The sequence below is a fragment of the Schistocerca cancellata genome, chromosome 5, assembly GCF_023864275.1.
Source record: "Schistocerca cancellata isolate TAMUIC-IGC-003103 chromosome 5, iqSchCanc2.1, whole genome shotgun sequence".
Taxonomy (NCBI): Eukaryota; Metazoa; Arthropoda; class Insecta; order Orthoptera; family Acrididae; genus Schistocerca; species Schistocerca cancellata.
The window spans coordinates 254,825,031-254,838,288 of record NC_064630.1 but is presented as its reverse complement, the minus strand read 5'-3'; the positions used below and the strand labels follow the sequence as shown (position 1 = coordinate 254,838,288).

Sequence of the window (13,258 nt, the reverse complement as noted above, 5' to 3'; positions counted from 1 at the left end):
GTGCAACGACACTTCAGGACGAAGTTCAACAAAGATCCACCAACTGCTAACTCCATTCGGCGATGGTATGCGCAGTTTAAAGCTTCTGGATGCCTCTGTAAGGGGAAATCAACGGGTCGGCATGTAGTGAGTGAAGAAACGGTTGTGCGCGTGCTGGCAAGTTTCACGCACAGTCCGCGGAAATCGACGAATAAAGCAAGCAGGGGCTAAATGTACCACATCCGACGGTTTGGAAAATCTTACGGAAAAGGCTAAAGCAGAATGCCAGTTCGGCATTTCTTAAACAGGAGATTGGAAAACCGATGGATCGGTCGTGGTGGAGATCATGATCAGCAATTCATGTCATGGCCTCCACGCTCTCCCGGCTTAACCCCATGCGACTTCTTTCTGTGGGGTTATGTGAAAGATTCAGTGTTTAAACCTCCTCTACCAAGAAACGTGCCAGAACTGCGAGCTCGCATCAACAATGCTTTCGAACTCATTGATGGGGACATGCTGCGCCGAGTGTGGGAGAAACTTGATTATCGGCTTGATGTCTGCCGAATCACTAAAGGGGCACATATCGAACATTTGTGAATGCCTAAAAAAACTTTTTGAGTTTTTGTATGTGTGTGCTAAGCATTGTGAAAATATCTCAAATAATAAAGTTATTGTAGAGCTGTGAAATCGCTTCAATCATTTGTAATAACCCTGTACTTATGCATATAAAGTATCCACAACCTAAGAAAAACGCAAATGTTAGAAAAAATTTTGCAAGTGTCGAGTCGCGAACCACTGCCGAAACATACCACATCGTACGGATCAGTGATGCAACTGACTTCGCTATGCCGGCCGGAGTGGCCGAGCGGTTCTAGGCGCTACAGTCTGGAACCGCGCGACCGCTACGGTCGCAGGTTCGAACCCTGCTTCGGGCATGGATGTGTGTGATGTCCTTAGGTTAGTTAGGTTTAAGTAGTTCTAAGTTCAAGGGGACTGATTACCTCAGAAGTTAAGTCCCATAGTGCTCAGAGCCATTTGAACAATTTTTTTAGACTTCGCTAAACCAACAACACACTATTGACACTTAATCATAGCGCGTTAGCACTTGCTAAAAATCTTAATCGTAGATATGTTAGTAACTGAAATTTAATTATAACAAATTGTACCAAGAACAATGCGTTTTGGGTGGATCTTCAGTGTGTCGCTGCCTTCACATAGCCTACTCTCATAATACGCAAGTTACAATAATTCTTTTGCCACGAATATGATGTTTCTCATTATTTTATTGGAACGAATCACACAGTTAACAACGGGTTTTCCAGTGATTCTCAATTTTCTGGTGCCCAGAAACGGCACATGTATGTATAGGCTTGAAATGAATGCCAATATGGCGCCTCACAACTCTGTACTGAAGGGAGACGGTGTGCGTGTGATGTAGGTGGCGTTGTGCCATCTCATTGATCAACGCTCAGACGCACGCTCAGAATATCAGACATGCTAGATATTGCTCTGCACGTTCGGAAAGATTCCCGAACGTGCTATTCCACGCTGTGACGTCAGAAACTCGGCACGCTCAACGTTCACTTGCACGGTCCGTGTGCCGACGGCTTTACCCTTCACATGCCACCCTGAGCTGCACATCGCCAGACGCACCAGTATCTTCAAGGTTACGTAACCTTGTTACGGGGCCATAAATGTGCACGATAAAACACGATGGCCGGCAAAATTGTGGTGGTTGTCCAGCAATATTTTCCGAGCATTTCGGCGTAAGCGAACCGTGGTTTCAGCTACGGCGTTGCGGAGTTATAATACACAAGATAAAACACAGAGTAAAGCCGTCGTCACACGTGGCGAGGCAGCTAACGTTGACGTGCATACAGGTGCGATATCCAGCGTCACGAGACACAGCGCCGACGGCACACGGCACGAGCTGGTTAACACGTTTGTGCGCTCTCCAGCGGCAGTTCTGGGCTTCATTTGGCTCGCAAATCATAAAGTTTACGAAAATTGACGCGCGTAGAATTCCTTCGTTACCTCTGTTAAAACGCACATTTCCTCTCTTGATCATATGCTTATCATGTTGCTGTGCCTCTGATACACATAAATTAAAACCTCAATGTCTGTGAACGTGAAATCAGACAAAAATGAAGGACACATGACCACTGACTCCTGAGAGAGAGCGCACTTACATTTACAAAACATCAAATATTACAGAAATTATTTCTTAAAGTCCAGCCTTTCAGAAAACACGAAGGTGAAAAAAAAAGTGTTTATAATAGAACGCGAACCCTCTATCGATCTACCCTCCTTTGTGTAACAGAACGCCTCAACCGAATACGCTATGCTGGAACGCAATTACTTGCAACCTCGTATTTCATTTTGAGCCTTCTTACAGCTGTAATCCCGAGAATGTTATTATTTGTCATTTAATTATAACAAATCCTAATAAGAACGACACGTTGTCATTAATTAGCACTAGGTCGTTGCCTTAAAGCGGCTGATCACAACACGCGAGTTACACGCGAAAATAATTAAATTTGAAAATTCTTTAACCACCAAATGACGTTTCCCGACATTTTGTTACAACGAATGATACCAATAAAATTTCATTCTCGAGACACTCAATGCGCTGGTGCTTAGAAACAGCATACATTCGTAGTGTGTAATGTATAACACAAAACCCACTGAATGTGGGCTTCTGATGTACTCAACAAATACAGTATACTACGTTGCTTTCTGCTTATTACATAAGCAGCGTTCTTGCTTCCTATTGTTTCTACTCTACGTGGCACGTTGCCGAAATGTCGCAGAATCTATTTTGTGTTTCATTTGACAAAATAGCTCCGCAACGTGAAATAGCAGGAAGTTAAATGCTATCTTCTACGACGCCACGGCAACGATAGCTACGTAGTCCCGTGTGCCGACGGCTTAACGCAAGAACCGTCGGACGAAACACGTGTTGCCAGGCTTCGCGAGCCCAGTCAACACTCGTTATCCACGCGGTTCTGTCTCCCTCGCTTCCAAGTGGGATAACACTCATCGAGTGCGGGCTTAAGGTTCGAGTGTACTGCACCGTCTGTCGCGACACGAACAGCGTGGCAGTAGCCGTGCGGCTGTCAAATTACACTTCTTTGGTGTGACGGTATCCAGCCCTCTGCCGAGCACTCGGAAGTATTACATTCCGTGTCACTGGACAGGCGCACGGATACTGCCGCACGGTTCGTGCCGCCACAGACGGTGCACTATAATCGCGCCTTAATAGGCGCGTGGCCCCTCCCACGCAGCTAAGGAAACATGAGGGTTAGACAAGTCATCACGCAACGCGAGGCCCACGGAAGAGAGAACCGCAACTTTGAGTACTTTGCGCGTCTGCGACGTTTCCGGGTTCGTATGCACCCGCGCGAGCAGCCGTCATTAGGCGGAGTAGTGTCGGTCATCTTCAGCGACTTCCGCCATGCTATGCAAAGTGTAATCGCCCTCCCTCCCTCCACCTCTCTCTCTCATCAGTTTGTAGTACATCAGTTTGTGTTGAAATATAAGATCAGACAATCTTAAAAACAGTGTTTAATTTGAAATTGATCATTTTTAATCAGTGTCATTGTTTAAGTAAATGAAGAGAATCAATGTATTATCAGAGTCGAATCAGCAATATACTATGATAATAAAACGCTAACAGCTAAATATTTTTTACTAAACTTGACAAAACCAGAGCCTGTGAAGAAATCATACTTCTAATTTTATACGACGACTAGGCGAGTCAACAATACGTATGAGAAATCAAGTTGAGTATATTTACTGATTGCTAACTACTGCTACAATCAATTAGGAACAGCTTGTACACAATCCCGCTTTCCCGCTTAAAATATAAATTTCTGTATTAGCTGGTGCTGACAGAAATGTCGAAATTTAATTATCTTCATTTTATTACGTTTGCGATTACTGAACTGAGGAAACGGGGTTGTTACAACACTTAACTAGCCCGCTTCCCACGTTGATCATTGTACTTCCAGCGAGTTCGGTACAGCCTGCCCTGCACAAATTATGCGGCTCTAAAAACGCGAAGTCCGTTCGTAAACAGAAAGCAAAAGAGAATGAAGACGTCGTAGCAGCAACTCGGGTCCCAGAGACAGGATTTTACACTATTTCCAACACAGCATGGATGCCGGTCCCTGACACTATCATACAGAGGATCAGTAGCCGCCTCAACTGCATCTGGAGCAGACTTGCAAGATGCAACGCATCTCTTTATAAATGGGGGCTCATCCACAATCCTCAATGTGATTGTAGCCTAATGGAGCACATAATCTACCACATTATTCTATGAATGCCCGCTGACAAGATTCCAACTATATTGGAAAGACACTAGAAAGGCCTCTCCTAAGGTTATTTCATGATTAGTCTTCCTGACAGAGAACTAAGATGGAATGGTGAATTAATAAAGTATTTACTCTGTCTCTCTCTCTCTCTCTCTCTCTCTCTCTCTCACACACACACTTACTCACACACACACACACACACACACACACACACACACACTCACACACAAACATCAGAACCGCGTGAACGCCACGCGGATCGGGCACGCGCTTTCTGACAGCGGGAGGAATGAGTCCAGCAACCCCTCTAGTCGACCGTTGATGAAGTGATTGTGAAGAGGAATCGCGAAGGAATAACCACAGCTAAGCTCCGACCAGGGACACCGCATGTACTGACAGACAGCGGAGGGTGGTCGTAAAAAATCGCATGAAATCAGCGGAGAGAATCTCTCCAGAGTCCCAAATGCAACTAGCAGAACAGCTAGCACAATGACTGTAACCAGGGAGTTGAAGAGAGAAGGGAACAATAGTTGAACAGCTCCACATCAGCCACTCATTCCTGTACTGTATGTAAACAAGGGAAATTCCGCATCGCACCACCCTCCGATTTATGGGTAAGATGACCCAGTGGATAGACAGTCACAAACTTAACTCAGATCAAGCATAAAAACACGGAGAAGGTGTACTGTACTGTGAAAAAAAAGCAAAATAGAGAGAGTGAACGGTCCAAGAACAAGAAGTGCAATAACGAGCAACAATGTCTTGTTTCTCTGCCTCATGATGACTGGGTGTTGTGTGATGTCCTTAGGTTAGTTAGGTTTAAGTAGTTCTAAGTTCTAGGGGACTGATGACCATAGATGTTAAGTCCCATAGTGCTCAGAGCCATTTGAACCATTTTGAACAATGTCTTGGGTAAGTGGTCACGGAGTTGGATTGCCAAGCGAGTGAGCCGTGTTCTTCGTGCCTTTTTTTTCGCAACATTATGAATTGTCTGCAACAGCCTTGCCGCAGTGGATACACCGGTTCTCGTCAAATCACCGAAGTTAAGCACTGTCGGGCGTGGCCGGCACTTGGATGGGTGACCATCCGGGCCGCCATGCACTGTTGCCATTTTGCGGGATGCACTCAGCCTGGTGATGCCAGTTGGGGAGCTACTCGACCGAATAGTAGCGGCTCCGGTTAAAGAAAACCACACGCGCCTCCTATCCGCATCCTCAGCTGAGGATGACACGACGGTCGGATGGTCTCGATGGGAAACTTGTGGCCTCAGGACGGAGTGCATGAATTGCCCGTACGGTCATTGAAATGTTTGTTCTCTTTCTGTAATCTTGGCCGTTGTTATAGCGTTGGCTACAGAATATGAGTCATGTGGTAAGAATACGCTACGTCGCAAGTAAACGTGATGTATAGTGATAGCAGGCGAGATACCACATAGACGTCTCACAGAAATGAAAACAACAAATAAACGGGTGTGAACTGTGTTGCAAAACGGAACGCGGTGTCAAAAATATTAGAAACAAATGTTTTGACAGAGCATAGAGAAACTGTGTGACTGTGATACTGTTGCGTTCATTTGTTGCAGCTTATGTGACAAACTATTATGGTTTCATCTATTTCCTTGGTAATGAACACATTCACATTCATACGAACATCTATTTCTGGCAAGGAGGCATTTCTCACTCACTTACCAAACGTACAAATTACGTGCGTCGATAAGGGATTCCTATCATAAGACACACGTACTATCTCTAATGCTGAGTGTGACACACCGGACGTGTTTTCCTGTGGAGGATTCGGTTGACTTGTCGCCTTGTCATCAGACGTTTGCGATTCTCAATCGAAAGCCACTTAGCTTCGGCTGCTAATAGAGCAGTTGTGCAGAATCAACTGTCATTATAGGTCCCTCGCCGTTGCAAACGGACGTTACATCTCGACACAAAGTTCAATAAATCCAACAGCGAAAAAGCAAAAAATAAATAGGAGCGTCAGAAATTTGAACACAGGTTGCCCGCTTGGTAGTGCAATACCGTAACCACTTGACCACGACACCATTTCTATGCCCGGCTGCCCTGATTTGCGCTTCCTGTTTTTGGACCGTTCACTGTTTTTATTTTTACTTTTTCTCGCAGTCCAGTACCCCTCCCTCCTGTTTTCATGCTTCATCTGCGTTCAGTTTTCGACGAGCTCGCCACTGTGCCCTCTTACCACCAAATCTAAGGGAGTGCGATGGGAGTTTCCACTGTAAGCAACGCTTGTGATAGTGTAAAGACTGATGTCACTGGACATGGATGACTGGAAAGCAGTGATTCGTAGTGATGAATCATACTTTATCCTGTGGCAATCCCATGGAAGAGTTTGGCGAATGACTTGAGAATGTTACCATCCAGCAAGTGTGGTGCCAACAGTAAGGTACCGAGCAGGTGGTGTTAATGTATGATGGCGTTTCTAGTGCTTGGGTGTGGTGTCCTTATCTCGTTTAAGAAAGCACTAAATGCGAAAGGATATTAACACATTCTATATCATAGTGTGCTGCGTTCAGTGACAATTTAACCTGTTATCTGTGAGGTAATGATTTGTCATCAGTAATATTCCTGAAATGAACTGGCCACTCTGGTCACAACCCGAACCCACAGACTTTCAAGCACCTCACGGAAAGTGTCCCCTGCAGAATTCAAGCGGTCGTAAAGGCCAAGGGGGGAGACACCCCACAGTAATGTCCACTAATAGGTGTTCGGATACTTTTGTTCAGACAATGTAGGTGTATTTGTTTACGTGAATACAGAATGAAGTCGGTGACTTGCTCCACATGTGCAGTGTACCTGCCCCGCTGCTGATGTGCATTCTGTGTAGGTTGTCATTTTCGAACGGCTTTTACTCAATTACGAGAGGGTTGCGGCCATATTTCAAATTGGCTTAATTGTTAAAACTATTGAAAATAAAGAAACAGACTATGTATAGACTTTCACCAAATTTGAATGGTGATATTATCCTACAATCAAGAATTATATCACGGCAGAATACTGAAATTCATTAGTTTAATGAAAAAAAATCACACCTAAAATTAATAACACCAAAAATTTTCTTTTTGGCGTGATAAATGGGAATAAATTATGCGATTAAACACATAAGATGGACGTTACTATAAGAAATGGTGAGATGGCGGCTATATGACAGTTTAAACAGATGCCAGAGAAAAATAAAAAGAGCAAAATGAGTGAAAAAAAGAAAAAAGCTGTTGGCACACCAGTATACGACTTCCTGTGCATTTCGCGTGGTCTGTGCGAATCTATTGTGCTCCTTCCACACTGCTGTTTTCTCCTATAATCTGTCTTTCTAGACAAAGTACTGGTAAAATTCGTTTTCTATAAATAGCTGCGTTATTGAAACAGTGACAAGTTTCTTCAGTTAACACGGTAGTCATACATCCTATTGTTCGCAGATATTCTGTTAGCGCGTAAAATAGAACTGGAATTTTCGTTGCATTTGTTGAATGCGCTGTAAAAATATACTTAATGTTATTATTCCTTTCCTTGTTCTTCTTTGTTACACAACTCAATTCAAACTGCCGCAGTTTTCAAAGGCGTTCCACTGTTGAGACGGTCGCTCATATACGGCCGCGTTCGCCGACCGCCATAACCCTTGCGTCGACCCCAGGCTCTTGCAGAAGCAGGAGTGGAGGAATAAACGGCAAAAAGGAAATAAAAGTAGACGCAATTACCATTGTATGGCCGCTGCGAGGAGTCAGTTTTTCTGTTTGACAGCACTTGTCGATCTGCTTATTTATTCAGGCAGCTCCTCTGAATTCGCAGCGAATCCTGTTCCAGAAGTACCGTCCCAGAAAAAAGAAGTACAGTGCACTCGGCCCCAGACCTCCAGTGTGAGCACTGCAAGTCAGAGAGAGTCGATTTCGAGTTCGGTATCGCCTCACTGATGTTCGCGTCATTCGACTAATGTCCAGCTCACAACACAAGTGTCGTCAGTGCACAATTACGTATTTGACAAATGCACAAGGAGGTACCTACAATTTTAATATGACATAAAATCTAAAATGCAGTATAAGTAAAATCTACATTAATCTCATCCCGAACATGCACAGAAAAAATCTACTGAATTAACAAATCCCCTAGTCGAGCGTCTTGTACTGCGCTTCTTCCAAAGAAGCTACACCATAATTCTATATATACAGTTTATCTTCAAGATATTGATGCGTACTGTTTGTAAAATCGCGCGACAATGATGCGACACATGCCAACCTTGCGTAATGGCCGGGAAAATTTATTCACACGTGTGTCAGGCAGTTATTGCTTACGAAAGTATCCCTGTGCACTATAGTCTATTTGCCAAATCCACGAGCAACTTTTAAAATCACATTAAATCTAAAATACACTACTGGCCATTAAAACTGCTACACCAAGATGAAATGCAGATGATAAACGGGTAGTCATTGGACAAATATAGTATGCACGCAATTTGAGTGCATAGATCCTGAGAAATCAGTACCCAGAACAACCACCTCTGGCCGTAATAACGGCCTTGATACGCCTGGGCATTGAGTCAAACAGAGCTTGGATGGCGTGTACAGGTACAGCTGCCCATGCAGCTTCAACACGATACCACAGTTCATCAAGAGTAGTAATTGGCGTATTGCGGAGAGCCAGTAGCTCGGCCACCACTGACCAGACGTTTTCAATTGGTGAGAGATCTGGAGAATGTGCTGGCCAGGGCAGCAGTCGAACATTTTCTTTATCCAGAAAGGACCGTACAGGACCTGCATCATGCGGTCGTGCATTATCCTGCTGAAATGTAGGGTTTCGCAGAGATCGAATGAAGGGTAGAGCCACGGGTCGTAACACATCTGAAATGTAACGTCCTCTGTTCAAACAGCCGTCAATGCGAACAAGAGGTGACCGAGACGTGTAACCAATGGCACCCCATACCATCACGATGGGTGATACACCAGTATGGCGATGACGAATACACGCTTCCAATGTGCGTTCACCGCTATCACGCCAAACACGGATGTGACCATCATGATGCTGTAAACAGAACCTGGATTCATCCGAAAAAATGACGTTTTGCCATTAGTGCACCCAGGTTCGTCGTTGAGTACACCATAGCAAGCGCTCCTGTCTGTAAGGCAGCGTCAAGGGTAACCGCAACCATGGTCTCCGAGCTGATAGTCCATGCTGCTGCAAACGTCGTCGAACTGTTCATCATGCTGCTGCAAACGTCGTCGAACTGTTCGTGCAGATGGTTGTCGTCTTGCAAACGTCCCCATCTGTTGACTCAGGGATCGAGACGTGGCTGCACGATCCGTTACAGCCATGCGGATAAGATGCCTGTCATCTCTACTGCTAACGATACGAGGCCGTTGGGAGCCAGCACGGCGTTCCGTATTACCCTCCTGAACCCACCGATTCCATATTCTGCTAACAGTCATTGGATCTCGACCAACGCGAGCAGCAATGTCGCGATACCATAAACCGCAATCGCGATAGGCTACAATCCGACCTTTATCAAAGTCAGAAATGAGATAGTATGCATTTCTCCTCCTTACACGAGGCATCACAACAACGTTTCACCAGGCAACGCCGGTCAACTGCTGTTTGTGTATGCGAAATCGGTTGGAAACTTTCCTCATGTCAGCACTTTGTAGGTGTCGCCATCGGCGCCAACCTTGTGTGAATGCTCTGAAAAGCTAATCATTTGCATATCACAGGATCTTCTTCCTGTCGGTTAAATTTCGCGTCTGTAGCACGTCATCTTCGTGGTGTAGCAATTTTAATGGTCAGTAGTGTACAATGAAGTAAAATATCTATTCATTCAAACTTACAATTTGGCGTCGTTGAAAACGTTCAGTAAAACAGCAAGTGTAGCCAGGACACACACAGACAATAAACAGATTTCTAAAACCCTTTTGAATAACCTTTATCTAATGCAGCCGAGATGACGCAGTCACTAAAACACTGGACTCGTTCTGCGGAGGACAGCGGTTCAAATTTTCGTTAGGCAGCCAAGATTTAGGTTTTGCTTGGGTTCCCTAAATTGCTTAAGGCTGTGAAAATACATGGCCGATTTCCTTCAACATCCTTCCCTAATCCAAACTTAAGCTCTAACTCTGCAGACCTCGTCATGGGCAGGACCTACAAATCCAATCTTCCTTCCTTCCTTTTATGCAGGGTGCGGCAAATAAAAGAGGCTCGGAGAACAGAGAAGGGAAATACAGTATTAATCTGACTATAGCAGATGTTGAAAGTGACCACTATTCATCTCTTGGCCCGTTTGGGCCCTAGACAGCAAGTTGCTGGAAGTGGATCGAAGCTGGATTGCTGGAACTGCTGCATCCGAAATGTTATGCTGCAGTTTTCGAAGACAATGAGGGTTGTTGCGATACACCTTAGACTTGAAGGCTCCCCACTCAAAGTAATCGCACACCGACAGATCGGATGGCCTGGGTGGCCCAGCAACGGCCGCGACCCGACTGACCTCTGTTAGCAACTCTGTCAGGCGTGAAGACTGTGTAAAAGTGCTCCGAGGTGCACGTGGCTGGCGTACACGTGGTGTGGTTACACGCATACATTCACGTCTAATGGTATCCCCTCGTCCGGGCCACTTTCATTTGCTTCACCCTGAAGCGTCTGTTCTTTTCTCACATATCAATTTTTGCACTTGATCAATATTTTCTACGGATCATACCATTTGTATCCTCACTACGCATGCTGATGAGTGAAACAGCTGGCGTTAACTACGCTTACAAAATGTCTATTTAACTCACAGACGCCGTCGGCTACGTAAATATAGTAGACTATTTTTGAAAGAACATGCAATGCGAATTGGAAGGAAAACTACAACCTAAACACCACATTCACTACAATTCAGTTGTAGCTAGCTTCTTTGGTCAGCTTTCTGTTTTTTTTTTTCATCACATAAATCAAATGTGTTTTCTGAAAACAAGAGTAACATTTTTTTGTTATTGTAGAAACTTCAAATCAAAAAAGAAAATTAATTACAAGAATGCTTTTTGACATCTGTGGAAAATTTTCGGGCATTTAAATAAAAAGTTTGCTCTCCAGCAATATAATAGAAGCTTCCTTTTCCCTTCTAAAGATACTACCAGGTACCGAAGGCCGTGGCGGGGAGAGAGAGAGAGAGAGAGAGAGAGAGAGAGAGAGAGAGAGAGAGAGAGAGAGAGTGGGAGGGGGGGGGGAGTTTCTGGACAGTGCAAGAACCTAAAAGTCTTTGAAATATTACACGCCAACTACTGGGCGTGATGCAGGAATTGCGCCATAAACTGGTGCTGATGTCCCTGGCGGTGAGGACGACTCTATAGGTGGCAGCTGAAAATAATCGGCCGCCTTCTCAAACTGATGAGCAGTTAGACGGGAGTTAATTTACTAATCATTAACGCGAAAGGGCAAATGATTACCGTCAATTGTACAATCTGTTGGCAAGCTCAGAGATAGCACAAAAAGTGAAAGACGTTGTTCAGACGCTGGCTGGTACATCAGCAAGAAAGCAATAGGAGCGAAAGTAATTACAGCACCAAGGAAGGCCGCACACTATTGTGAATGGAGTCAGGCAGGTACTGCAAGTACTTATGGCCGCTAACTGCCAGTCACGGCCACCGTTTAATGTTTCATGCAGAGCCAAAGAACGCCGAGCGCAAACCATAAATTTAGTAACCAAGGTTCCTTTCTACAAGAAGTAGTTGCCGATGGCAGCACGATTCACGACCAGTGGTGTAGGAATATGTATGCACTCCGCTTGATGTATGCACTCCGCTTGTACATCCTTCCTGTAGATCAGAAATTAAAATATGCTACTAGTTTTCGCAACTGTCACAAATAGTTTTTTTAGTTCTTAACAATAATTTTGGCTATGCGTTTTGGCAGATCTTTAATTACTGACCTTGCTCCTTTAACAGTCAATTACAGGGCAACATTTTACTGTAGCTTCTGTAGCCTGATGGCATGAATGTGCATTAAACTCAACGAATAACTGAAAACGATAAATACAATTCACTTTTAAAACATTCCATAGCACCTATACAGGTATCATAGTGCCTTCTACCTTTACGTTATATAATGGGGAATTGTATCCAGAATTCTGGAAACAATTCCCCAGGATGTTGCTAAGCCGTGTCTCGACAGTAACCTTTCTTCCAGGAGTGCTAACCCTGGACGTAGCGCAGGAAAACCGCCGTGAAGTTTAGAAAGTAGCAGATGGGGTGCTGGCGGAAGTGAAGGCATGAGGGCGGGTCATGAGTCGTAATGGAGTAGCCGAGTCGTTAGAGCGCTTGCCTGCGAAAGGCAAAGGTCCCGGGTTCGAGTCCCGGTCCGGCACACAGTTTTAATTTGCCAGGAAGTTCCATATCAGCGCAACCTCCGCTGCAGAGTGAAAATTTCAATCTGGAATGAAGTTAGAAATAGATAAAGTAGATAACATGAACTGCAATATCAAACTTGGACAACAATCGAAGTGTCAGAGATAACCCTGTCGCCGCTGTGGGTCGTGTTTTCCTTCGCTATTAATCGTCCAACATGATGAATAATTAACTTCGAAAACGCTTTCTTACACGCACAAATCGGCCCAAGAAGCATTCACAAAAACAGCACTAGCGCTTCCTTCTAAGACTACGATTTCACCTGTCTCAGAATAATAATACGGGCTGCTGCGACACTTGCTGCTAGCAAGGCGGACATCTTCAGTGGAGCGTCCGAGCCATCTAGCTCGGTGGAATGGAATCAATCATGTGCACGTATCGTGACTAAGGTATGCAACTGAACGGATGTCTCTTCCTGCGTCTGAGACTCGCGCCGACACACGACGACTTGGCGCAAGTTGCACAGCTGCAAATGCTACACGAGGCTTCCGATAAACGGAGAATGTGCGCTACCGTACAGTTTGAAGATCTGCCGAAAATGACGCTTTGGCTCGCGCCTGTGGTGTCCGGAACTGCACGT

The 13,258-nt window shown here is 44.8% G+C and overlaps 1 protein-coding gene and 1 pseudogene across 5 annotated transcripts in view; one reads left to right on the top strand and one right to left on the bottom strand.

The window, feature by feature from the left end:
• LOC126188884 (FH1/FH2 domain-containing protein 3) overlaps positions 1 to 13,258 on the bottom strand; it is a 637,930-nt gene that overhangs the window by 391,685 nt on the left and 232,987 nt on the right. The gene's annotated exons all lie outside the window — the stretch shown is intronic.
• Positions 5,288 to 5,405, top strand: LOC126189375 (5S ribosomal RNA; annotated as a pseudogene).